Here is a 26842-nt window from a genome sequence, read left to right as displayed (position 1 = left end):
AGCCCCGAGAGAGCAATAAAGGCAAGTTCAAAAGTTTCCAGATTGATTATAGCCAACTTGAACACCCCTTCAGAGAGCATGTTCTTGGCTCCATCATGAATCTTGAGTTCCTTACTCTCTGTGTAAGCCTGCAGTCCGAAACCTACTTACTGGAATGAAAGACCTACTGTATTTTTCGCTCTATAAGACGCACCAGACCACAAGACGCACCTAGTTTTTGGAGGAGGAAAACAAGAAAAAAAAATATTCTGAATCCCAGAAGCCAGAACAGCAAGAGGGATCACTGCACAGTGAAAGCAGCAATCCCTCTTGCTGTTCTGGCTTCTGGGATAGCTGCGCAGCCTGCATTCGCTCCATAAGATGCACACACATTTCCCCTTACTTTTTAGGAGGGAAAAAGTGAGTCTTATAGAGCAAAAAATACGCTACATGATTTTGGACCTAATAGGCTGGTGACATGGGTCAGCTTCCCCCAGCCTGGTGCCCTTCAACTCCCATCAACACCAACCATTGGGCATGCTGGCCGTGGCTAATGGGAGCTGAAGTCACACAACATCTGGAGGGGAAGACTATAGTAGATTCACCATATCCATTAAAGAGAAAAATGGGGAGGGGGTCCCCAGGTTATGCACTGTGGAAAAGCCACCAGCTGATGTGGTCTTAAACTGCTAGAAACATCTTTGCGCATATAGGACCTGTGTGTGCACACTCACTCTCTTTTGATTAAACAATTTTAAAAAGAAATGCTCACACTTAAAAAAGGAAGCGCTCAGGATCATTGTCATATCACACATTATGTTTCTTCCTTCAAGATAAAAATCATCTTTAGATTTTAACACCTTTCCCTTGCAAGTTCTACATCTCAGCTGTTCCCCTTGCTGTCTCTACTGATTTAATTCTGTTAAATTGCTGCCTAAAGTCCTTTTTTAGTTCTTTCTTCTTCCCTTGTGCAATGACAAGCAGACAACCTTCCTCAGACATATTTGGGGTTTAACCATGGCTCTTTCATTCTCCCCTGAAAGGGGTAACTAACTACGTCTACCCATTTCTTAAATAAGAACTTCATGTCTGAAGAATGCAAAAGCGGTTGACCCAAACCCTTTTATTCGAAATAAGTGAGATTGCTGTATATCTGAGTCACTGTTGCTGCCTCTGGTAGTTTTTGTACATTTCTCATAGTACCTTTTTTTAGCAGAGTGATCAGAACAGCTTCCTGGCTGTTTAACCAGCGCCGTAACAATTTCCCGTGACTTAGATTTGAGACATCCTATATTAATGCTTCCCAGGATTTTGCAGTACAGTGGTACCTCAGGTTACATATGCTTCAGGTTACATACGCTTCAGGTTACAGACTCCGCTAACCCAGAAATAGTGCTTCAGGTTAAGAACTTTGTTTCAGGATGAGAACAGAAATCGTACTCTGGCGGCGCGGCAGCAGCAGGAGGCCCCATTAGTTAAAGGGGTGCTTCAGGTTAAGCACAGTTTCAGGTTAAGAACAGACCTCTGGAACGAATTAAGTACTTAACCTGAGGTACCACTGTATGTACATTGGAGTTACGTTCAGGTTTTCTTGTGGGTTTATTATTTCTCCCAAGGTTAGAGAAACCACATTGACTTCTGCAGGGAGTTGATTAAGACAACTGTCTCCACGTGGAAGTCTAGCCAAGAGTTTGAATTATGGGTTGGATCCGCACGCAGTCATGCATAGAGTAGACCCACTGAAGTCAGTGGGGCTTAAGGGGGAAATCCAGAAGCAGCGTAGCTACCTCCAGATCCACGGTCCTGCCATTTCTGCCACCTGGGATGGAAGGGAAACCTCTTCCTCATGCAAGTTCTCAGGCTGGCACAGCAAAGAACCGCTGGGAAAACAACAACCATGAAACTGAAAAAGTCTCCCTTTGCGGAAGCATACATGGATCGTTGGGACATGGGTGGCACTGTGGGTTAGACCACAGAGCCTAGGACTTACATGGATCGTTGGGACACGGGTGGCACTGTGGGTTAAACCACAGAGCCTAGGACTTGCCCATCAGAAGGTCGGCGGTTCGAATCCCCACGACGGGGTGAGCTCCCGTTGCTCGGTCCCTGCTCCTGCCAACCTAGCAGTTCGAAAGCACGTCAAAGTGCAAGTAGATAAATAAGTACCACTCCGGCAGGAAGGTAAACAGCGTTTCCGTGCGCTGCTCTGGTTTGCCAGAAGCAGCTTAGCCATGCTGGCCACATGACCCGGAAGCTGTACGCCGGCTCCCTCGGCCAATAAAGCGAGATGAGCACCACAACCCCAGAATCGGTCACAACTGGACCTAATGGTCAGGGGTCCCTTTACCTTTACTTTTACATGGATCATAGCATGGTTGAATGTACGTAGAGTTGCCCTAGGATGTCCTTTGTTCCACCTTTTTAAGCGATTCAACCTGATTCTTGCTCATATGCAGCCTGAAATTCAGTTTTTGCGTCGTCCCCCCTCCAAACTTTGTGATACGGTTCTTGGTTCAAAAAATAAAAAAGCACAAAATCCAGCTACTTTAGGGTGTAACAAAATATGCTCAAAAATAATGTGAGTTTTCTTAAAAATAATAATAATAATTGCAGATTGACGTGGAACTGGCCTGGAGATGGATCAGTCTATCTCTAGGTGCACTCAGAGGCTGCGGGAGAGTGTCCGGAAAGCCACTTCCGAGCTAGAGAGGAGGTGGGGTTGAGAACTTCACGCCCCTCCCCCACGCTCGCAGGGGCTGGCTCCAGCCCCCGCGATGCCAGGGAATCCTCGGCCATGTCATCCCTGGCCCAGCCAATCGGCTGGCCCAGGGGGCGTGGCCTCGCGTATTTAGGTCTGGCACGGCTGAGAAACTTTCTCTTTTCCATGCTGCAGCTAGCAAGGTTTTTCCCTCCCCTCCCACCTGTTAGGATAGGTTCTTGACAATGCTATGGACCTCGGTCGGTCGCCGTCAAGGGGCCTGGTAGGAATTTTTCCATTTGGCAGATTGGCACTAGCCACTTGGTTTTCGCCTACCTCGTAGCAATCCGTCACAACTCCTCGGTATAGGTGGTTAGGCATTGGTAGGGGTATGGTTCTTTGTTATGCAAATGAAGGGGGAAGAAAGCACCATCACCTTCCCCCAAAACAAAGGGTAGTCCGGTAAAGGATTCCAGGGGGCGTGGCCTTGTCCTAAGCCTATGGAGGTGTGGGCCCACGGCACGCCCCCGAGCGGTAACTCCGGGGGGAGCTCCTAGCTGACGTGCCTCAGCAGGACTCCCCCTACTGGTGGTTAACCCTCACCGGTCTTCCAGCCTGCAGGCGGATGCCGGTTAATTGTTAGGACCAATGCCTAAGCCAATACCGCTTAATTCCTGTAATCAATAAAGTTGTGGCCTAATTTGACCCATTAACCCAAATTCTTGTGTCTCGTGTCTTTATTTTCTGAGGGAGGAGGCGGGAACTCGCCACGCAACCACCAGGGGCAAGTTTTCCTATCTACCCTGCCCCCCGTCACCACCCCTGTCTTGGACCCTCCTGAGGAGGAGCTGCCCCCTAAGGATTTGCTCTTGCTCTCTCTGACATCTTTCTGGGAACGGTCCTTTGCCTTTTGGCAGAAGCATGGATGTGGTTGGCTTTTAGTTTTTCTTGAAATGCGAAGACTTTGCTGTCTTAAATGTTTGTAGTTTTTGTGTACATCCTATGTGAACTGCCTTGGAGGCCTTTTTTGGCCAGAGGGAAGCATGGAAATAAACTTTTGACACTGGGGGAGAAGCACTACTGCCATCAGCACCGATTTCAGGTGAGATTGCACCAGTTTCCAGCTCACTGAAATAGTGCACGATCTTGTGGAGCATGTGAGATCTCATGAGATTTCTTCGTGGAATTGTAGAATTGGAAGGGACCCCAAGGGTCATCCAGTCCAACCCCCTGCAATGCAGGGATATCAACTAAAGCATCCATCACAGATGACCATCCAACCTCTGTTTGAAAACCTCCAAGGAAGGAGAGTCAACAATCTCCTGAGAGAGACTGTTCTACTATCGAATAGCTCTTGCTGCCAGGAAATTTTTCCTGATGTTGAGTTGGAATCTTCTTTCTTGTAACTTAAAGCCAATGGTTCGAGTCCTATGCTCCAGAGCAGGAGAAAACAAGCTTGCTGCATCTTCCATGTAACAGCCCTTGAGATATTTGAGGATGGCTATTGGAAGAGATGGAGGCAGTGAGAGATTTTACTTTCTTGGGCTCCATGATCACTGCAGATGGTGACAGCAGTCACGAAATTAAAAGACGCCTGCTTCTTAGGAGAAAAGCAATGACAAACCTAGACAGCATCTTAAAAAGTAGAGACATCACCTTGCCAACAAAGGTCTGTATAGTTAAAGCTATGGTTTTCCCAGTAGTGATGTATGGAAGTGAGAGCTGGACCATAAAGAAGGCTGATTGCCGAAGAATTGATGCTTTTGAATTATGGTGCTGGAGGAGACTCTTGAGAGTCCCATGGACTGCAAGAAGATCAAACGTATCCATTCTTAAGGAAATCAGCCCTGAGTGCTCACTGGAAGGACAGATCATGAAGCTGAGGCTCCAATACTTTGGCCACCTCATGAGAACAGAAGACTCCCTGGAAAAGACCCTGATCCTGGGAAAGATGGAGGGCACAAGGAGAAGGGGACCACAGAGGATGAGATGGTTGGATAGTGTTCTCGAAGCTACCAGCATGAGTTTGACCAAACTGCGGGAGGCAGTGGAAGACAGGAGTGCCTGGCATGCTCTGGTCCAGGGGGTCACGAAGAGTCGGACACGACTAAACAACAACAATTGTATCTCCTCTCAGTCTCCTCTTTTCCAGGTTAAACATACCCAACTCCTTCAACCTTTGCTCATAAGACCTGGTTTCCAGACCCTGAATCATCTTGATTGCCCTCCCCTGCACACCTTCCCGCTTGTCAACATACTTCTTAAATTGTGGTGCCCAGAATTGGACACAGTACTCCAGGTTTGGTCTGACCAAGGCAGAATAGAGTGCTACTATTAATTCCCTTGATCTGGACACTACTGTTGATGCCGCCTAGAATATCATTAGCCTTCTTTTGTTGCCAAATCACACTGACTCATGTTCACCTTGTTGTCCACTAAGACCCCTAGATACCTTTCAATGTAGTGCTAGTAAGCCAGGTATCCCTGTACTATATTTGTGCAGCGGGTTCTTCCTGCCTAAGTACAGAACCATACGTTTGCCCCATTGAGTCTCGTGCTCTACCAACTGAGCCATCAATCTCACCCAAAATTGGTACCGCTTCTCACCAGCAATAGAGGTGGGATGGCACTTCTCGTTTGAAACAGAACGTGATCCCCTGGTCAGAGGAAGAGACCCAGGGAAGCAGCAGTCTTCCGAATGGAGGTTGGGGTGAAGAAATAAGCAAAGGGTTTGGTTTGAGGCAGTCGAGACGGAAGCGTGATGACAAGTGGTATTTAATGTGTAGGAAGTTAGAAATAGTAATGATGATTAATGGGATCTTGTAACGGTGGGGGGGGGGGGACGAGGAGAGAGAGAGAGAGAGAGAGAGAGAGAGAGAGAGAGAGAGACATATACCAGTATTGGTAGCTGATGATTGTGAAAGGGGAAAAATAAACATTGGGAAGGTCTGCTGTGTCTCGTGGCTTCCACCACATGGAATATTCTAGTTTCGCAGCTCTTAGAAACTTTATTGGCTCTCTAGCTAAAAATCTCAGATTGAACTAATTTGTCTTAGCAGCCGAAAAGAGCAAATCCTTCGGGCACTGAAGGCTGAACATGGTTGTTTGAAAATTCTGTATTTGATATTCTAGAAACCATTGTGCATTGCTTCCCATTCCCCTAGCAGTTTGCTGCACTCTCTTCTGTGTTTACTGGGGGCCAAGCCACATACCTCATGAGACTAGATCCTGGAAACCAATCAATCTCTTCAAATCTCTCCTGCCTCCTTCTCGGCTTCAAATGCACACCTACAAAAGCACACAAGTCAATCCTGCATACTGTTAATACTCAGCCCCTGAGCTTCTCCAGCTTAAATCAAGTGCTGATAGCATCCAGTCTACTTAAAGGTGAAATTCAAGTGCGGACAGTGGAGATCCCCTTCTGCATTGAGGAGTGACTGCACAAACATTTCAGTTCATAAGTATCATTAATCTACAAGGCAGCACCCTAAGGGAGAAATGAAAATGTCTGCTTTCAACTACCTACACTGAAATGTCGAGCTACAAAACAAACACACACATCTGCATGACTTGTAAATATATTCGTAAGAAGATTTCCCCAGAGTAATAAACTCTAACCTTTTGAAAGAGCTGTGAGGCTGTTTGGAATCCAGATCTCTCCAATTTTTTTGTTCACAGGCTGTGCGGCCAACTGTGATGGGAGAAAGTCACAAGATCTGCTGCACTCATCTCAGTGAAAATGGGCTTGTGAGATGCATCGTGCTCAAAGCTTTGGGGCGAAGGTCATTCTTCCTTGGCTATCAATTGTGTTGTGTTTACCACCAGTAAACGTTACAGGGAGGGAAAGGAAGGTGCTATCATTAATATGAGAACCAGTGTTTTCTTTTTAAGGGATAGCTTATTCCAAATGGATTTTTAAAAATGTCCTGAAGAGCTAGCAATAACTGAATGTGTGATATTATGTAAAACTGACTTACTTAAAGTAAGCTGACTTAAAGCAATCTGAGCTGACAAAACTCAGAGGGGAAAGAAAAGGCACGTGAAAAACAACTCTGTTTATTCTTCACGCATGCAAATCACTGTGATTGGAGTATATTTGGAAAATAATTCTCTGATATTAAAAGCTAGACCTGTCTCTCAAAATGAAAAATCCCAATCCCACTTTCCTCCCTTTGAGCTTTGGTTATGTCAGAGAAGTTCCTTCACTGACAGGTTATGTCCTCAGTTGGCTAGGTTTGGTTCCTCAGGAAAGAAAAGAGGGGAAACACTTTGCAGGGTGCGGGACCAAGGCCATGTCGTGACTCAGAAAGTCAAGGCCTCCCTGATCTCTTTCAACGTGCATCTGTCTGATCTGACTCAGGAAAACGGGAGTCTGCGCCAAGCCATCCCAATTTTCCTTATTATTGAGGGCACACCCCTAGATGTGGATGCACAGCCCTAATACATTCAATAAAAAATAATTATGGTGATAAAAAGTGCATGGGGGAATTTTAGTTTTATTTTTGAGTTTGATCTTCAGGTTTATGTGTTTCTGCTTTGGGACATTCAATCGAAGGTCAGAGTGTTGTTATCATTTTAACAGTTAAGTGAATAAAAAAGAGAACTCGCAGTGCCAGCATGTTACAGAAATGAAGGGAAGCTAAAGCGCTGTCTCTGGGTGTTTTGGTGAGACAGATAAATTTTAGTCTTACCGCCTGGTGCAAAACTCTCGCATCATCCTTCCTCTCTGACCTGTATCTGCGATCTCACGTGGCTCCCGGCTCTCACCTCCGTGGGCCTTCCAAGCGAATGTCGTCGTGCCTCTTCTTGCCTCCTCTCCGTTAAGTACCCTTCCCAGAGTCTTAAAATAGCTTTTTTAATTAAGTCCCGGTTTTCATGAGAAAATTAAAGGAATATTATCTTTTAAAACCAATTCGGTACTTTAAAAAGTCTAATAAATAAATGTGCTAGTTCAAAATTAAACACAATATTTCATCTTCGGCTCTTAAGCTCGTTAAATATTTAATCAAATTCTTGGGCAGATTTATTGCTGTGGGCGCAGGGGGGTGTTGATTGCCTTTCTGACACTCCTGTGCCCATCAGAAAGCAGCGGCTCTGATGTATCTTTGCTCTGCGTAGGGGAAAGGCACTTCAGAAATCAGTCAAGACACTTTGGAGCTTCTCCCCACCCCCAGCTCACATACCTGGAGGATGAGATGCTTGCAATGTGGCCATTTCTCATCCTGTCTTCCCATGAGCACATTGGGGTCTGAGTTTTCTACTGCAGGAAGAACTGTGGATGGTTATCACCAGCCCAGCTGCATCACTTGCACATGTGACTTCTGCACTGAGTTAACCATGGTCCCATAACTGAGTTATGGGGCACGGGTGGCACTGTGGGTTAAACCACAGAGCCTAGGACTTGCCGATCAGCGGTTTGAATCCCCACGATGGGCTGAGCTCCCGTTGCTCGGTCCCAGCTCCTGCCAACCTAGCAGTTCGAAAGCACGTCAAAGTGCAAGTAGATAAATAGGTACCGCTCCAGCGGGAAGGTAAATGGTGTTTCCGTGTGCTGCTCTGGTTTGCCAGAAGCGGCTTAGTCATGCTGGCCACATGACCCGGAAGCTGTACGCCGGCTCCCTTAGCCAGTAAAGTGAGATGAGCACCGCAACCCCAGAGTCGGTCACAACTGGACCTAATGGCCAGGGGTCCCTTTACCTTTACTTTAACCATGGTCCAGTTCTGGCACCTACCTTCCGTGCAGTTCTGCAGCCTTGGAAATCAGTACCATGGACAGGGCTTGAGGGCCCAACTTTCCATTGGGGCTGATAGTCTAATGTGCCTGTGTGGGAGCTCTGGATCAAGCGGTGCTGCAGGATCTATAGCAGCAGGCTCCAGACTGCCAGTTACCTTCCTTTCATGGCAAAGATGGCAAGAAGACATTGGATTGTTTTGAGTTATTGGAGACTCGTCTCCATATGGGCAGTCAGGGTGTGGACTGTCATATAAAAAAATAATCATCAGGAATAATTTTGGGAAGGCGATTCAGTGGATGAGTTTGCCTCTTCTCCCAAATAGTACACAACAATTGTTACAGTTGCCTAATTGTTCAATGCAAACCGGAAGTGCAGAAAGCAATTCCAACATAAAGCCAAGTTTGCTTGGGTTGGTGTTTGTGCAATGTTCCTTATTGAGTTGGTTTAGTCATGCTGGCTGTTGGTGGGTTGTCTGGTCAACGGAGTGTCAGAATAGAGACCAGCACATTGTCCATGCTGCTTGTGATCCTGAGTCACATACAGATGCAGTTTGAGTAGAAGAAGAGAAGAAGAAGAGTTTGGATTTGATATCCCGCTTTATCACTACCCGAAGGAGTCTCAAAGCGGCTAACATTCTCCTTTCCCTTCCTCCCCCACAACAAACACTCTGTGAAGTGAGTGAGGCTGAGAGACTTCAGAGAAGTATGACTAGCCCAAGGTCACCCAGCAGCTGCATGTGGAGGAGCGGAGACACGAACCCGGTTCCCCAGATTATGAATCTACCACACCTAACCACTACACCACACTGTAGTGTGGAGGTTGGTTCATTAGAGTGAATGGAGAACAGACCCACCCTTGGTATGCCATCAGCTAGCTTGGTATGCCCTTGGTATGCCATCAGCTAGCTCCTGCCTGCCAGCCTTCTTACTTACAACCAGTCAGGGGGTCCCTCTGTCTGTCATTGGCTCTGGCTCCATCTACTGTTGGTCCCCTAGCTTGTGCCCGAACAGTCCCAGTGGGCACTGGCCATACAACCATACTTTCACATGGAAATAGCAATACAGTGGTACCTCGGTTTAAGAACAGTCCTGTTTATGAACGATTTGGTTTACAAACTCCGCAAAACCGGAAGTAGTGTCCCGGTTTGCGAACTTTACCTTGGTCTAAGAATGGAATGCAAACGGTGGAAGGGCACCGGCGGTGGGAGGCCTCATTAGGGAAAGCGCACCTCGGTTTAAGAACGGTTTCAGTTTAAGAACGGACTTCTGGAATGGATTAAGTTCGTAAACCGAGGTACCACTGTAATCATGTGATTTCTCTCCTTATCACTGCCTGAAACAGTTGATGGCTCATAGCTTTCCCTCTGATGAGCTTTGCATCCCAATTAGATAGGGATATATCTGCTCTGAAATGTTTGTCCATTCTTTCAATGGTGAATCAGACATTTGCGTGAATCCTCTATCAATTATGTGGTTCCACTTTTTAAAAGGGAATCACACGAACAATCTACCTGTTGGAATTTAAAGTGGTGGGCTTATTATCCAACTCACTTTCCCTAGACCTCATGAGACCTAAGAACCTGCACATGGATCTACCCTGGAAAAGTTATATTTCCCATGTAACATATCCATGAGTGAACACCTGCAAGATCACTTAAAGAAGTGAATGTCAGAACATGCCCTAACTTAGACATCAAATCTCAAACAAATTCTTGCATCTCTAGCCATTTGTAGATCCTTGAATGATGCACCCTCATACTGTCCCCTTACATAACCTGAACTAGCCTCTGCATCTGACCTGAGGAGAGGAGAAATTAGTGGAGTATGAAAAAGCTAATTCTTGTGACATTCGTATAAGCTCACTTCTCAAGGCAATGCAAGGCACTGTGTACTCAAGTGTCTTGAGTACACAGACTCAGGGTATCTCTTCTGGCCAATTATATTTCAATCTGTCCAGTGTCGGTATCCAGAATAGCAAATGAAACACGAGCAAACAACGACGAGAGCCTGGCTCCTAAGAGCGACAAGTACTTTCCGAGGTTCGCCATCTAGAGCAAGTTACAGAAACAGGCGGAATGGAGTTGTGTTTTTCAAGTCACTAAATCATACAGCAGTTCATGAGCTCACCTTTCACCTCGGGGAGATTGCCTAGAAAATAAATCCACGATGGAGCACACAGGGGTGGGAGAGGGGAGAGGGACTGGCTTAAATTCAGCTCCCCCTTTCTTGCCCCTTTCCTACAGAGCCCCGCAGACCCCAGGCAAAGTAGTTCATCTGTGTCTGTGGGAGAGGCACAGCTGAAATAAATCGGTAAGCTCTTGCAGGTGTTCCCCTTTCGCACAATACTGTTCTTTCTCATGCATAAGATGTCAGGGCTGCCTAGCCTTCATCAACTCAGAATACACTACGGAAGTGAAAGCTCTGGGGACTTAGTGCCACAGGCCTCTGGGAAGCTGCATGCATTCTCTTATGTAGTTCAGCTGATAGACTGAGTGGCATAGCATCTACTTTGCATGCCGAAGTCTCCAAGTTCAATTTCTGGCAACTCTAGGTACAGCTGGAAGAGGGTCCTGCCTGAAACTCTGGGGAGGCTCTGCCAATAAGTGTAGACAATACTGAATGAGATGGACCAATGGTCTGGCTCAGTATAAGACAGTGTCCCATGCTCCCATTTCTGTGTATGGTGCAGTGCACCCCAAAAGCAGAGGGGCTTTCATGTGTAGCCCTATACACACCCACACCTGACATGACACATCAGCACTGTGTAACAGACCCTCCAAGTGTCCCTATTGTCCAGGGACAGGCCTGGATTTACAGAAGGCATCCTGATTTCTTATTTGATCCCAGTAGAGCCCTCTTTTCCTTAGGATGTCCCTATTTTCTTTCTTTTTCTTTTTTTTAAAATGATATTTATTAAAGTTTCAACGAATACAAAAACAAAAAAAATAAAAATAAAAATACAAGAAAATACAAAATACAGAAAAAAGAATAAGATTTTTAAAATATAACAAGAAAAAGAAAAAGAAAGGAAAACATACAAGATACAGTTAAGAACACATTGACTTTCCATAATATACCTTCCCTAGCCTTATTTCCCCAGACCTCCTCATACCTCCCTTTTTTGTATTCCAGTTTGGTTTGTTGGTTCAGCAAATCCTTACCATTAAGCTTTTACCCATTTGTAAACCTTTTTTCATATCTCCTAAAGCATTGCAGCTGGAAACCACTTAGTTTCTATCTAACATCCTTCTAAGATTCATTAATTTTACAATATTTCTGTAAATAGTCTTTAAATTTCTCCCAATCTTCTTTCACCGACTCTTCTCCCTGGTCTCGGATTCTGCCAGTCATTTCTGCTAATTCCATGTAGTCAATCACCTTCATCTGCCATTCTTCCAGAGTGGGTAAATCTTGTGTCTTCCAATACTTTGCAATGAGTATTCTTGCTGCTGTTGTGGCATACATAAAAAAAGTTCTGTCCTTCTTTGGCACCAATTGGCCAACAATGCCCAGAAGAAAGGCCTCTGGTTTCTTCAGAAAGGTATATTTAAATACCTTTTTTATTTCATTATAAATCATCTCCCAGAAAGCCTTAATCCTTGGGCACGTCCACCAAAGGTGAAAGAATGTACCTTCAGTTTCTTTACATTTCCAACATTTATTATCGGGCAAATAATAGATTTTTGCAAGCTTGACTGGGATCATGTACCACCTGTATATCATTTTCATAATATTCTCTCTTAAGGCATTACATGCCGTAAACTTCATACCTGTGGTCCATAACTGTTCCCAGTCAGCAAACATAATATTATGTCCAACATCTTGTGCCCATTTAATCATAGCAGATTTCACCGTTTCATCCTGAGTATTCCATTTCAACAGCAAGTTATACATTCTTGACAAATTCTTAGTTTTGGGTTCTAACAGTTCTATTTCTAATTTTGATTTTTCCACCTGGAAGCCAATTTTCTTATCCAAATTATATGCCTCCATTATCTGATAATAATGAAGCCAATCTCTCACTTTGTTTTTTAGTTTCTCGAAACTCTGCAATTTCAATTTGTCTCCTTCTTGTTCCAGAATTTCCCAATATTTCGGCAGGATGTCCCTATTTTCATTGGGGGGAGGGGTTGGAGAGTGTGGTGTTGTTGTTGTTTAGTCGTTTAGTCGTGTCCGACTCTTCGTGACCCCATGGACCAGAGCACGCCAGGCACTCCTGTCTTCCTCCCACAATTTGGTCAGACTCATGCTGGTAACTTCGAGAACACTGTCCAACCATCTTGTCCTCTGTTGTCCCCTTCTCCTTGTGACCTCCATCTTTCCCAAAATCAGGGTCTTTTCCAGGGAGTCTTCTCTTCTCATGAAGTGGCCAAAGTATTGCAGCCTCAGCTTCAGGATCTGTCCTTCCAGTGAGCACTCAGGGTTGATTTCCTTCAGAATGGAGAGGTTTGATCTTCTTGCAGTCTATGGGACTCTCAAGAGTCTCCTCCAGCACCAGAATTCAAAAGCATCAATTCTTCGGCGATCAGCCTTCTTTATGGTCCAGCTCTCACTTCCATACATCACTATTGGGAAAACCATAGCTTTAACTATACGGACCTTTGTTGGCAAGGTGATGTCTCTGCTTTTTAAGATGCTGTCTAGGTTTGCCATTGCTTTTCTCCCAAGAAGGGAGAGTGTGTTAGTATGATCCTATTTTCAGAGAAATGTTGAAGGGTATGGAGTTATGTGACCCCTGAGCCAAGGAGATAAATAACTATACAACCTTTAGAAGACATCTGAAGGCAGTATCTTTGGAGGTAAGAGATAAATTTATTTCTTGTTATCACAGTGCAACCATGTGAACAACCACTCTTAGTTTACGTTTCTTACCTCAATAAGCTTAACTGCTTAATAGGTTTTTATTTTTCCATCTTCATGCATTTTCCTCAAGTCATTCTTTCTCCCTTTCTCTTAGAGCCCTGCTTTCTATAACGCCCCTACAAAAAGACTCTTTCTCTCATCTTCTCTTCTATGCCTCACTGATTTGTGCCCCCCGCTTGCCTTTGTCATCATTCATTTGTCCACCCCCTTGGCTGCTCTTGCAGTTAAATCATGGGTTTCTGCCGGGGGAAGTGGCCCAAACCACCATCAAACCATCCCCACCTGCTGTAGCCATCTGCAAAACCCCAAGGAGGAATTCCTTTTGCGCTTCTGTTTTTTCGGGCCCCTGCAGGAGGTTTCCCATGGAAAATCCACCTGACAGTTAAAAATATGGACTTCCCTCTTGCATCTCTATTCCTCCAATATCATAGCACATTTGGGGTATTCTACATTAGGGTTAAGTAAACATACAAGCGAGGGCAGGCATGGACGAGTTCATTCAGTTGCCTTCCACAAGTTGGAGAGTGAAGATCTGAAGTGGAGACTCTCCAGTACGTGCAAAGACTTCCTGTGCATCTTAGAACCCTGGGGGGGGGGATTACTTCCACCCACCCCCTAGCTAATAGAGGGCAGCTGGAAAGGAGACAGAGAACAGAAATAGTGCCCTCATCCACACTGACTTCCCTTGTATGTTTACACTATGTGTAACATCTGAAGAGGGCTCATATATTGGTTCGCTGTCATCTGAGGCCTAGGAAGCAGTGAGTGTTCTGTTTGCACTTGCAGTGATTCATGGGTTTTGTAGTCTCTGCCTGGGGGATTGGTCCTCCGCTTCCAGGACACCTCAAGCAATGCACCGAAGCCGCTGAGGCAAGCATCCAGTTTATAGGTGCCAACAGAAATCATTACAGTTATTTTCTTTTCCTTTCTCCCCAGATATAAACATCTCAATGGGTGGTATTGAGTCCTGAACTAGATTTTCAGGAAAAGGGCTTCTGTGAAACTAATCCTTCATTCCTCCAGGGAGAGAGCTGCAATGGACTTGGATTCCCCTGGGGCTAATACTCTTGCCTCAGTTCCCTATTCCCAGGTACTTTCTAAGTCCAGGAAGCACCTGTAGCTCCTGTCACCTGCTGCCCCTTCCTCCTCACTCAGTTGGCATGTCACTTATTTTAATACTTGATCTGTGCTGCTTTTCTGCCCTGGCTTTGCATCCAGGACTCTTGCTTCCTCTTCTCACATCTTGGTCAACTTGTAGCCTCCTCACGATGACATCACTTCCTGCTTTTGGGTGGGTCATTGGAACAAGGCCAAGAGCAGGAAAACACTCTCCCAGCTCTCCATTGCACATCTTACAAAGGAATATAAATGGACACTCATTATTTATTATGGACACTGCTGAAATGGCTCTTTGATGAAGCGATTCATACATCTTCCTAAATGCATAAAATCATGAATAGGCAGACCATTATGAATAGTAGAGCAATCAGCTTGCTGATGGTCCGTGTGGGATATCTGCAAGGATGCAGGTTAGAAGCAGGGTGATGCTTTTTTATAATGATAAATATCTGATTATTCCTTATTCAAAAAGGGCACTCATATGTTACTGAATTAACTCAAGCTCCGCAATAATCAATAGACCTCATTATCATTATTATTTATTCAATTTATACACTGTCCTATACCCAGACATCTCAGGGCGGTTCACGAACAAGAGCACAACATACAAAATCAAACCAAAAACAATGTTGTTGTTTAGTCGTTTAGTCGTGTCCTACTCTTCGTGACCCCATGGACCAGAGCACGCCAGGCACTTCTGTCTTCCACTGCCTCCCGCAGTTTGGTCAGACTCATGCTGGCAGCTTCGAGAACACTATCCAACCATCTCGTCCTCTGTCGTCCCCTTCTCCTTGTGCCCTCCATCTTTCCCAACATCAGGGTCTTTTCCAGGGAGACTTCTCTTCTCATGAGGTGGCCAAAGTATTGGAGCCTCAGCTTCAGGATCTGTCCTTCCAGTGAGCACTCAGGCCTAATTTCCTTCAGAATGGATAGGTTTGTTCTTCTTGCAGTCCATGGGACTCTCAAAAATAAAACCCCAAAGTATTTATGATTATCATTACTGTTTGTTTTTTGTTTTTCAGCTGAGGGGCAAGAGGACCACAATCTTCATTAAATATGCTACATTTTGTCAATTTCAGTGTGCAGCCTAGCCTACGAAAGGACTGGCCCATCAGCCCACAAATGAAGACATCGCCTTTGTTTTTCTGTCAGAGGTATTCCGACTGTCAATTACGCAAATGCCATTTCTCGTTTTCATAATTCAGCACAAGAGCATGCACTTATAAAATGTCTCTCTCATAGCTGGCCTAGCAAGAGAGATCACCTTGTTTTCCTTGATATGTCTTTCATTCTTTAAGGCACAGTGCCCTGCTACCCTTATTTAGATCTTAATGCGTCCCATATGCCCCTGTTTCAGAGCTGAAATTCCTCCGTTTACTTCCCCGGAAAGCCATTCTTCATTATAATATGTTTCCCCAAGTAAATTTATTCATCATATTTTTCTCTCCCTGTGACAGCCACGTCCTTCCACTACGGGAAATTAAACACTGTACCATATGGCCAGAGCAACAAACTTTTAGTACTTGCTTGCTCAATTGTTTTAACACATTGCCGACTTCATACAACATTCTGCTTGCCCGAATAGTATCAGGCTTGTGCCTGACATATGCATTAGACATGTTAATGGCAAGGAGGAAATTAAGTGAAGTTGACAATGTGAGGAAAGAACAGTATGATCCCATTAAGGACTAAATTTTTGCCATTTTTACTTTTGTGCGAGTGGGGAAGGGGGGAAAGAAAAAAAGCTTAAACCAATCCCTCAGAACAGGTTATATCATTCCCTGCTGTGCAAACAGATGCTGCCAACTTGCAAAGCTGTAACAGTGCGAGAGCCCCAAAGTGATGGGCCCAACATCTTCAGATTGCCTCCTTCATATCGTAATTCTGTGTTTGTGTGGCTCACTTCAACATCGGTCCAGTATTCCTGAAGGAGCGTCTCCACCCCCATCATTCTACCCGGACACTGAGGTCCAGCGCCGAGGGCCTTCTGGCAGTTCCCTCACTGCGAGAAGCCAAGTTACAGGGAACCAGGCAGAGGGCCTTCTCGGTAGTGGCACCCTCCCTGTGGAACACCCTTCCACCAGATGTCAAAGAGAACAACAACTACCAGACTTTTAGAAGACATCTGAAGGCAGCCCTGTTTAGGGAAGCTTTTAATGTTTGATGTATTACACTATTTTAATAATTTTTTTGGAAGCCGCCCAGAGTGGCTGGGGAAGCCCAGCCAGATGGGCGGGGTATAAATAAATTATTATTATTATTATTATTATTAATTAGCCTACCTTTTTGCAATGGGGGAGCTCTGCTGGAACCTGTGTCTTTTCCTTGTTTGGAAGTTCCTGCTGCGTCATCTCCATCCTTTATTGGTATGCTTTCTTTCCATAGTTAAAAAATGCTCAAGGTGTGGTCATTTTTATGAGCATAGCATCTAATAAATATACATCATCATCATCATCATCACCTTCATCAATGCGGCTTGCCACATGAAAAGATTTACATAACTGCAGAAACAAAACAAAAGGTAAGTAAAGGTAAAGGTAAAGGGACCCCTGACCATTAGGTCCAGTCGCGGACGACTCTGGGGCTGCGGCGCTCATCTCGCTTTATTGGCTGAGGGAGCTGGCGTACAGCTTCCGGGTCAGGTGGCCAGCATGACTAAGCCGCTTCTGGTGAACCAGAGCAGCACATGGAAACGCCGTTTACCTTCCCACCGGAGCGGTACCTATTTATCTACTTGCACTTTGACATGCTTTTGAACTGCTAGGTTGGCAGGAGCAGGGACCGAGCAACAGGATCTCACCCCGTCGCGGGGATTTGAACTGCCGACCTTCTGATCGGCAAGTCCTAGGCTCTGTGGTTTAACCCACAGCGCCACCCATGTCCCTTACAAAAGGTAAGTAGTCATTAACAATATATAAAAAAACTCGTATTGTTAGTGACTACTAAAAGGTAAGTAGTCACTAAAAATATATAAAAAACTCAATACGTATACAGTAAAATTAAGCAATCCCCACATAATTCATAATAAGGACTAAGAATAAGGATGCAAAGACATACCGGTAATAGGTAAAAAGGTAACGGTAAAAGACCCCATGGCAGTTAAGTCCAGTCAAAGGCAACTATGGGGTTAAGGCCCTCATTTCACTTTCAGTCCAAGGGAGCCGGTATTTGTCCACAGACAGCTTTCTGGGTCATGTGGTCAGCATGACTAAACCACTTCTGGTGCAACGGGACACCGTGACGGAAACCACCCTGAAACGCCGTTTACCTTCCAGCCTCAGCGGTACCTATTTATCTACTTGCACTGGCGTGCTTTCGAACTGCTAGGTTGGCAGAAGCTGGGACAGAGCAATGGGAGCTCACCCCATCACAGGGATTAGAACCGCTAACCTTCTGACCGGCAAGCCCAAGAGGCTCAGTGGTTTAGACCCCAGCACCACCTGCATCCCTTTTAAAACCAATAACAGCAACCATTAAGTACTTCTTAAATCAAATCTGCATATCAACAAAAACTCCTAAACCTCACGCCGATAGTCTGCAGGTAGCAAGAAGCTTCAATAAAATAGAAGGCAAGTAGAAATGAGTATCTGCAAATCTATCCTCTGTCTATCTATCTATCTATCTATCTATCTATCTATCTATCTGTCTATCATGCCTTGGCTTTGGCCTCAAGCTCAGGGTCAGAGGAGGAGGAGGAGGAGCTGACTAAGTCTGCCATAGCTGAATTTGACATTGCTGTACCCCCACCAGTCTGGGAACTGGACCTGATATTTATAAAGCATACAGAAGCTACGATTTCAAAGACTGGAGGAACAAGTGTAAAAACCAGAGTCTTCAGGCCAAAGGCTCAAAGCTTGGGAAAAGTGAACTGGAGGGGCCTCAGTTTACCTCTGGCTTTCATGGGAGCTATCCATGGTGCTGTGTCTATACCTACCTATTTGCTCATTTTTAATCCCACCTCCTGGTTTAGAATAAAATGGTAGCCTCTGTTGCTACCAAAAATGCTTTTTTCTGGGGGTACGCAGGGGCACGCATACCCCTAAACATTTTGCAAATCTTTGTCCTTTTGTCCATTTACTGTATTTATTTTTCCAAATCTGAACTATAAAATGATGGTTTTCTTGAGTCAAAATGAGAGTATCCATAAACATGTTCTTTAGGAAAAAAAAGTACTGGCTACCAGTACCCAGTGTTGACCTAGCACTGGGATTTTCTGGGTTAATTTTGAACTGCCTTAAAGAAGTTGCCTCACTCTAAGCATGGGGCAATTGTACAGTCAATGACTGCTTCCTAAAGTTGGATATGATCACCCACTACCAGTTGTTCATTGTTTTCTCTGTAACTATCAAGGGATCAATTGCTTTCACCTGTCACAAGCTACGAATTCCATGCCGGGCAAATTTGTGGCTGATTTAGTCATTTGAGAGCTCTAGGAGTTTGACTGAAGTCCATTTCCCCTGGAAAGCCAAAAATATTGCCGAACAAGGCCAAATGAAATATGATTCGACCCCTGTCTTTTATGTCTGTAGTTTGAAAATGTTTTGTTAATCCCTTGCCAGGCTTTGGGGTTTGTTTTCAGTAGGCTTCAGGGCTAAAAGATGGGGGGAAAGTCGTATTTTTCTGGCAAGACATTTTGCCCACTCAGGAGAACTGGAGTCGTTCCTAGAGCTCTAGATATTTTACAGTATTTGAACTTTGGTTTCCTCTATCATTTGTTGTTTCTGGCAGAGGTAAAGATGAACTATTAACCCATTATTACGAATAACTTATAATAAGGATTATTTCTATTACTTTACTTCATGTGTCAGAATCAAGAGTGACACATGTGCTAATTGAGCAATTAGTTTAGCAGGAGAGAAGATCAAGCAACATGGATTTTCTAGTTTTTTAACTTAAAATCATAACAAATCATAACTTGGGTTGTGTACAATGTCTGCAGAAATGAGAATGAGTGTCAGGTTTTTGCTACCACTTCCTATTTCCACTCGTCCACTAGGACACACATGTTGTTGTTGTTTAGTCATTTAGTCGTGTCCGACTCTTCGTGACCCCATGGACCAGAGCACGCCAGGCACTCCTGTCTTCCACTGCCTCCCGCAGTTTGGTCAAACTCATGCTGGTAGCTTCAAGAACACTATCCAACCATCTCGTCTTCTGTCGTCCCCTTCCCCTTGTGCCCGCCATCTTTCCCAACATCAGGGTCTTTTCCAGGGAGTCTTCTCTTCTCATGAGGTGGCCAAAGTATTGGAGCCTCAGCTTCAGGATCTGTCCTTCCAGTGAGCACTCAGGGCTGATTTCCTTCAGAATGGATGGGTTTGATCTTCTTGCAGTCCATGGGACTCTCAAGAGTCTCCTCCAGCACCATAATTCAAAACCATGAATTCTTCGGCAATCAGCCTTCTTTATGGTCCGGCTCTCACTTCCATACATCACACACCTAGGGTATACTATATGGGTGGCATATTATCATGATTATTACAGTTTTAAATGTTAATTTGAACATTGCAAACCTTTCTCAGCTTTTGGGCTATCATTGGGCAATTTATTTTATGGCAGATTTTTATTGGTTTTCCAGGAGAAATGTTACCTGGTTGTTTGCTTCAAGGCACCTATCCAATATTTCAGTACTGAACTTTCTCCTAGGTTGCACATATCATCAGAAATACAGTGAATAATTGCAAATGCCTTCTGTTTCCTGAGAACCACAGATGCATAGATGTTCACTTACAGGAAACGTTGAATCGCAGGACTCCAAAAACTGTGATGGCATTGTTTGAAAATGCAGCGTGTACATGCCTTTCACAACCTAGCAAATGTGAGATTATGTAAATAACTTTCAAAGGCATGCTTCCTTTTAATATGCAGATAACATTTTGAGAAAACTGAGTGTTGGGTTGAAGCCATGTCCCTTTGAACATTAAAATATTTTTGTTTATTCTTTTTCAATGAGCGGACTTCTGAATTTTCCAAAGTTCTAAAGCCATGCTCAACCAGACCATATTTCTGCCTGTTACATCTACACTCAGAAGGTCAATTTATTTTTCTTATCTATTTATTACAAATTATTATAATATTTATTATAAATATATTATACCATATATCAAGTATCATTTATAAAATTCTAACTAGTTCCTGGTTAGTTGACCCCCCCCCCCCCAAAAGATCACATTAAAATGTAAGTACATTTCCTTGTGTTATAAGGCACATTTCAGGATGATTTTCTTTTGCATGGCAAACCTCACTCCAATTTCTTATCACTGCAGAGTTTGCACCTAATTATATACCCTTGCAATCTACTTCAGCTGTCAGATATGTGGCAAAGATCATTTGTGGGTAGGAACAGTATCAGGAATTACTTCAAACATTTATGTGGGGCTTTACCGATGGAATTTACATCCCCACAACATTATAATGCAATTTCAGGTTACTTACAATTTCGAAGATTTTAAAGAGTCTGAGTAAAGCCCAAGAGGGCTTGAATAGATTTGGCCACAGCAAGCCTAACAGCTATAAATGGAAATTCCAATGAACGGTTTCCATGATACTTGATGAAGCTCACATTTTTTAAGCTCTGGAATTGTTCTGTTTCCTGACTATCAAATTCAGGGACAGCTCTCAAAAGCACAAATGAACAGCACCCTCTTACGCATGTTTGCTCAGAAGTAAGTCTCAGCCTTTGTCTCCATTAGTCTGTATTTTCTAACCTTTTCTTATCCTCTTGACTCAAAACTACGGTCTATTGTTCTCCACTCCCAGCTTGCTTATCCCTGACCCAACCCGACCTTGCTCCCAGAAAGGGGTGGAGATAGGATGGATTACATCCTCCAGCAAAGGATGTGTCTCAGAATTTGGTCTGCTGGCTTACAAAGAAATATTTGCAGTCATTCTGGTTTCATTAACCCTCTGTTGCCAACCCCTCCCAACTTACATTTATACTGTTGTAAGTTCACACAGCAATCAGGTGTCTGCCCAGATCTTCCACCAGCACCTCCATGGAAGGCAAAATCTTCATCTCTTGTTTCCTCGACGGCTTCTGAATTGCTCATATTGGCTGGGATGCTGAGAACCTAATGCTGGTACTTCCACTTTGTGTTGTCTTGTGGAGTCCTCCTCTAGATTGTCTCCCAACCATCTGGACTGGGTTTTGAGTGAAGTGTGAGGGACCACAATAGGCTTGCCACATGTTAGAAAATTCCTGGCATGTCCTGGTTTTGGGGTGGAAAAATGGCACCTGCGTGGAATTTTGCCGAAATGTCAAAATGTCAGGGGAAACCTGGATGTATGAGATAAGAATCTATTTTTGGAGTAGTTGATACTCAACTTTGTGAGTGTCAGGAATTCTACTTTTTGAAATATGGCAATCCTAGACTACAATGACAATCCAATTACCTTTGCAAAAGCTCTTTATAACCTAGATAGTTGTTGTTAGTGATGCAATAAGGCAGTTTTTAGGCTATGGCCAAAGGTGGTGCTGTGGGTTAAACCACAGAGCCTAGGACTTGCCGATCAGAAGGTTGGCGGTTTGAATCCCCACGATGGGGTGAGCTCCCATTGCTCGGTCCCTGCTCCTGCCAACCTAGCAGTTAGAAAGCACATCAAAGTGCAAGTAGATAAATCGGTACCGCTCCAGTGGGAAGGTAAACGGCATTTCTGTGCACTGCTCTGGTTTGCCAGAAGCAGCTTAGTCATGCTGGCCACATGACCCGGAAGCTGTACGCTGGCTCCCTCAGCCAATAAAGTGAGTTGAGCGCCACAACCCCAGAGTCGTTCTCGACTGAACCTAATGGTCAGAGGTCCCTTTACCTTTACCTATTGGTAAAAATGTAAAGGTAAAAGGTAAAGGACTTCTGGATGGTTAAGTCCAGTCAAAGGCGACTATGGGGTGTGGCGCTCATCTCGCTTCAGGCCGAGGGAGCCAGCGTTTGTCCACAGACAGCTTTCAAAGTCATGACTAAACCTCTACTGGTGCACAGAGGACCATGACGAGTACCAGAGCGCACAGAAACGCCGTTTACCTTCCCACCAGAGTGGTACCTATTTATCTACTTGCACAGGTTTGCTTCTGAACTGCTAGGTTAGCAGGAGCTGGGACAGAGCAACAGGAGCTCACCCTGTTGCAGGGATTCGAACCGCCAGCCTTCTGATCGACAAGCCCAAGAGGCTCAGTGGTTTAGACCACAGCGCCACCCGCTAATCTTATGGAGTTCTCCACTTTAGATGGTGATGTGCATTCCTTCACTTATTTCTACAGCTGCACTGATTCTGCTGAATGGGGCCCTGGACATGTGCCTCCTATGCTGCTGGCTCCACTGAAAGTTAGGAAGCGTTTCCTATCACTCAAACCTCTATGTACTCAACCTACTGTCTCTTTCATCTACCTTCGGCAGATACGAGGCTGACGGTTCACGATTTTCAGGCACAGAAATTCTTGCAACCTATTTTCCCAAATAAATAAATAAATCCCTCCTCGGATAAATTAAATACAAAACAAATGTTTCATCTCCTTCCCACCATTTTTAATTGAGTTTCCAGTCTTCCCAAGACAACACACAGAAGCGCCTCCACAAGCTTTTGGCAACTCACCAAGTGGGAAACCTCCCCTTAAGACAACAGAGGGGGAGAGAAGACACTGCTGGCTTATTGACTGAGGGAAGAAGCATCCAACTTCTGTAGCATTCTTGATGCACACATCAGGAACACCGAAAGTTGACCGTCTTCCCTTATTTTGATGAGTTGTGCTCACCTTGAGAGGCAATGCAAATTCTAGAGGCTCACAGGCCCATAGGACATTATGAATACACATCTTTCAGCTACTGTAATGCAGATGTATATATTGCTTTCAGCCAGAAGTCCCCCCCTTCTCTCTCTCTCTCTCTCTCTCTCTCTCTCACACACACACACACACACACACACACACACACACACGTTCTGTTCTTTAATCCCTTTGGATCTCAGACTTTCCATGGTGGAAACTAAACTCCTGTATTTGCTTAATGGGCATTTGGGAAGAGTCCAGACACATTTTCACAGGATTCTTTCCCTGCCCTCCCGACAGAACTGTGGTTTTGCAGTGGAATTCCCTCCGAGCCTAATTTACATCGGAGGAGGAAATGGGTCTTGCGCAATAAGTCTTCTTGCATTCAGATGCTATTAAGTGAACATTATTCATTTGTGAGGAGGAGCGGACAGAGGAATGATATAAGGTTTGTCAAGAGGCCAGTGTTTTTAAGCTGCTCAACTCCATCCCCCAAGAGCCTGGCTATGACTTTTCTGCATTCAAAACCCACCTTCTCCACATCCCCTATTTCTCTAGCCAGGATTCTAGTCTGTTCTAATTTTTTGTATTTTTTTTTATTATGCCATATGTGTAGCTTGAGGTTATATTGGAGCACATAAATCTCGTGTGAGCCACAAAACATTAAGCCGCCATTATCCTTATAATTTCATTATCTCCGTTTCTCTACCCTACAACATTTTAAACTAATTGAACACCCGAGGTTTTCCTGTGAAGTTTATTTCCCAGACTTTATTAAAGTACTGTTGAGAGAGCCAAAAACGTCTGGAGTCAGTGTTTCCTAAAACATCCCGATTTATTAAAGCAGGGGGGATAAAATGATAAAGAGGGCCAAAATGCTAAATTGTTCTTATCTTCCTTCGTACATTTCTGCGCTGTGTGTTTTAAAGCTAAATTTCCGTGGGCAGGGTGTGTGGGTGTGGAATATGAAACCTCCTTGGTGTATTTTCCATGTTATAGTATTTTGGAAAAAATCTTGTTGGTTGTTTCCTTTCAGCTTAGATTAATTTTTATTTCTTCACACGTTCAAGTTGTTTGGCCTCTCAGATTGTTGCCACACAAGCTGTCCCTTGCATTTAATTTATGCAGCTAATAGCAACCCCGTGCTCCTGGAGCAGCCTAGATGCATTTGCTCTGAAATATCTGTCGTAATACTTGCCTCCTGAGAATGAGCAGGCATCTGTAGCTAAAAGGGCAAACCATTATATAGTGCCTGATGCAGACATCCCTTGTTTGTACAGTGGTACCTCGGGTTAAGTACTTAATTCGTTCCGGAGGTCTGTTCTTAACCTGAAACTGTTCTTAACCTGAAGACCACTTTAGCTAATGGGGCCTCCTGCTGCCATCACGCTGCCGGAGCACGATTTCTGTTCTCAACCTGAAGCAAAGTTCTTAACCTGAAGCACTATTTTTGGGTTAGCAGAGTGTGTAACCTGAGGCGTATGTAACCCAAGGTACCACTGTATGTGTGGTGCCCTAGTACATAGGGAAGACCAGTGAACTGCAAGCTCCCACAACATCAGCCCAAGCAGAGCCTCCCTTGAGGGGACAGCCCTCCAAGTTCCAAGCAGCAGGCAAGTAGAAGAAACAGAGCCCAAAACTGAGTAGCAATAGGGCAGCAACATACCCCCTGAGTACACATGGTAGCATCATTGGCAAAAACAGACTCTCACCTGTACTCCAACTAGGACAACTCCCATCACAAAGCCCTAAAGAAGCAGTCATGTGGTCATAGCCAGGGAGCACTTTGGTTCTATGTGACCTCCTTGTTAAGCATAGTAATTTAAATCACTGAACTTGTAAACGCTTGTACACATTGCTATGTGTTTAAATTTGATTGGTTGGTCACCAAATTCTAGAGAGATCTCTAGCAGTTCTCATGTGGTTGGCTAATGGTCACATGGGAGGTATCTACTGAAGGAGAGGCTCCATTTTATGTGGAGCAAGAGGACTGTATTTGGGAATCCACTGTGAACACTGCTAAGTTGAATAGAGCGATGGAGTGCTTCTTGAAAGAAGTGCTCCTTTCTTCTCGAAAGAAAGAGAGCAAAGCTGTAGGAGAAGGTAGAAGTGGAAATCTCTCATAGGAGCTTCAGGGCATAGTCTCATTGAGATGCAGAAGGCTGAGTGCTGAGCAATGGGAAAGTGGAAGAAGAAGAAGAAGAAGAAGAAGAAGAAGAAGAAGAAGAAGAAGAAGAAGAAGAACTCAGCCCAGGAAGACATGGACCTGTGCCTAGAAAGCTGTGCTGGTCCTGTGGGTAACCGTGAGGCGAGGTCCGAGTCCAGTCCGAGGTCGAGGGTGCAGTAGGGAGGCAGTCCGTCAAAGCTGAAGCTGGGTCCAAGGCAGGGAGTTGGGTGAGGTCAGGAGCTCCTGCAAAACAGGGTGCAGGCAGGAACTGGCTACCAACGATGTTGCTCCCTCAACTTGGGACTGGGGCTGGCTGGCTTTTATCTGCCCTGAAGCATAGGGCAGCCCCAGTCCACAGGTGACTCACCTCTCCTGGCCTGGAGGCGAGCACTCCTCCTGCAGGAACTTAGTTCCCTCCGCCTCTCTGCTCTGAGCCTCTGCAGCTCAGGAGAGGCTGGAGGGTTACCATACCCAGAGGCAACCTCAGCTTTCCCTGCCGGGGCTGAGAGTGGGGCACCTGCAGGCAATGGGTCCTCCATCACCTCAGGAGCCAGAGCAGACTCAGCTGGTGCCTGCACCTGAGGATCCAGCACAGGTGAGGACCCTTCAGGCTCAAGCCCCAGCCACGGCTCAGCTGGTTCTGGAGGTGGGGAATCCTGTGCAGGCTGGGATCTCTCAGGTTCAGCATCCGAGTCCGAATCCCAGGCCATCACAACAGCATGGAAGAAAAATTAAGTGTGGATGAGCCCCAAGATTAGCATAGGGCACTTGTTCTTTGTTGAGGATTTGATGAGACTGTTTCTCTTTTCATGTATTCATAGTCTTTACTTTTTCTTTCTGTTAGTGAGCATTATACAAATGTTGTAGTAATATAAATAAAAATAAAAAGACATGCAAAGTGGACATGCCTAATTACTAAAATCCCCATGCCACTGTTGTGAGCATTCTAATCATCATCATCATCATCATAAACATGGCAATAATAACAACAGTGAATGAACAAATAAGTGAATGAATGAATAAGTATAGAGAACTCTTTCCTGAATCATTAGCTGGCAAAATGATTTGTCCCAAGGTCTTTTAATCTCATCTCATAAATCAATCCCTCCAGCCCATTAATCAGCTTTGTTGTGGTTCTTTGAATCCCTTCCAATCCGTTGACATCTGTCTAGTACGAAGGTGCTCAGCGCAGAATACAGAATTATGAATGCTGCCTCTCATACTGGCGCAAGCATGTGACATGGTGATGTCTGGGGGAAGTGTAGCTCTCGTTAAGGAAAGGAAAGGCACGCAGAAATTCAATTCAGAAGTAAGCTGCACTTATTTCAATGGGATTTGCTCCCAGAGAAGTGTCTAGGATTGCAGCCTCAGAGAAGCGATGGGGTTGCTCTGTCACTGCAAGCAGGTTTATTGGTTTATATGTTTGGTACGCTTCTATGAGGAGTGTAGGAGTGATCCCGTTTTAACCTCACAGCCCTGTAAAAGGTGTAGCCTTGGTTGGGAGAGAGACAGAGCGATTTGCTCGAG

The 26842-nt window shown here is 44.7% G+C and overlaps 1 protein-coding gene across 1 annotated transcript in view; it reads right to left on the bottom strand.

The window, feature by feature from the left end:
- Positions 1-11706: 11706 nt before the first annotated feature.
- Positions 11707-26842, bottom strand: part of ICOS (inducible T cell costimulator) — a 74711-nt gene continuing 59575 nt past the window's right edge. The window contains exon 7 of the mRNA XM_081019503.1: positions 11707-11821. The gene's annotated coding sequence lies outside the window, so the exon portion shown is untranslated. The remainder of the gene's footprint in view (positions 11822-26842) is intronic.

This window comes from Podarcis pityusensis (genome assembly GCF_964106645.2).
Source record: "Podarcis pityusensis genome assembly, chromosome: 1".
Classification (NCBI taxonomy): Eukaryota; Metazoa; Chordata; class Lepidosauria; order Squamata; family Lacertidae; genus Podarcis; species Podarcis pityusensis.
The sequence above is the reverse complement of the archived record's forward strand: the minus strand, read 5'-3'. Positions and strand labels throughout refer to the sequence as shown.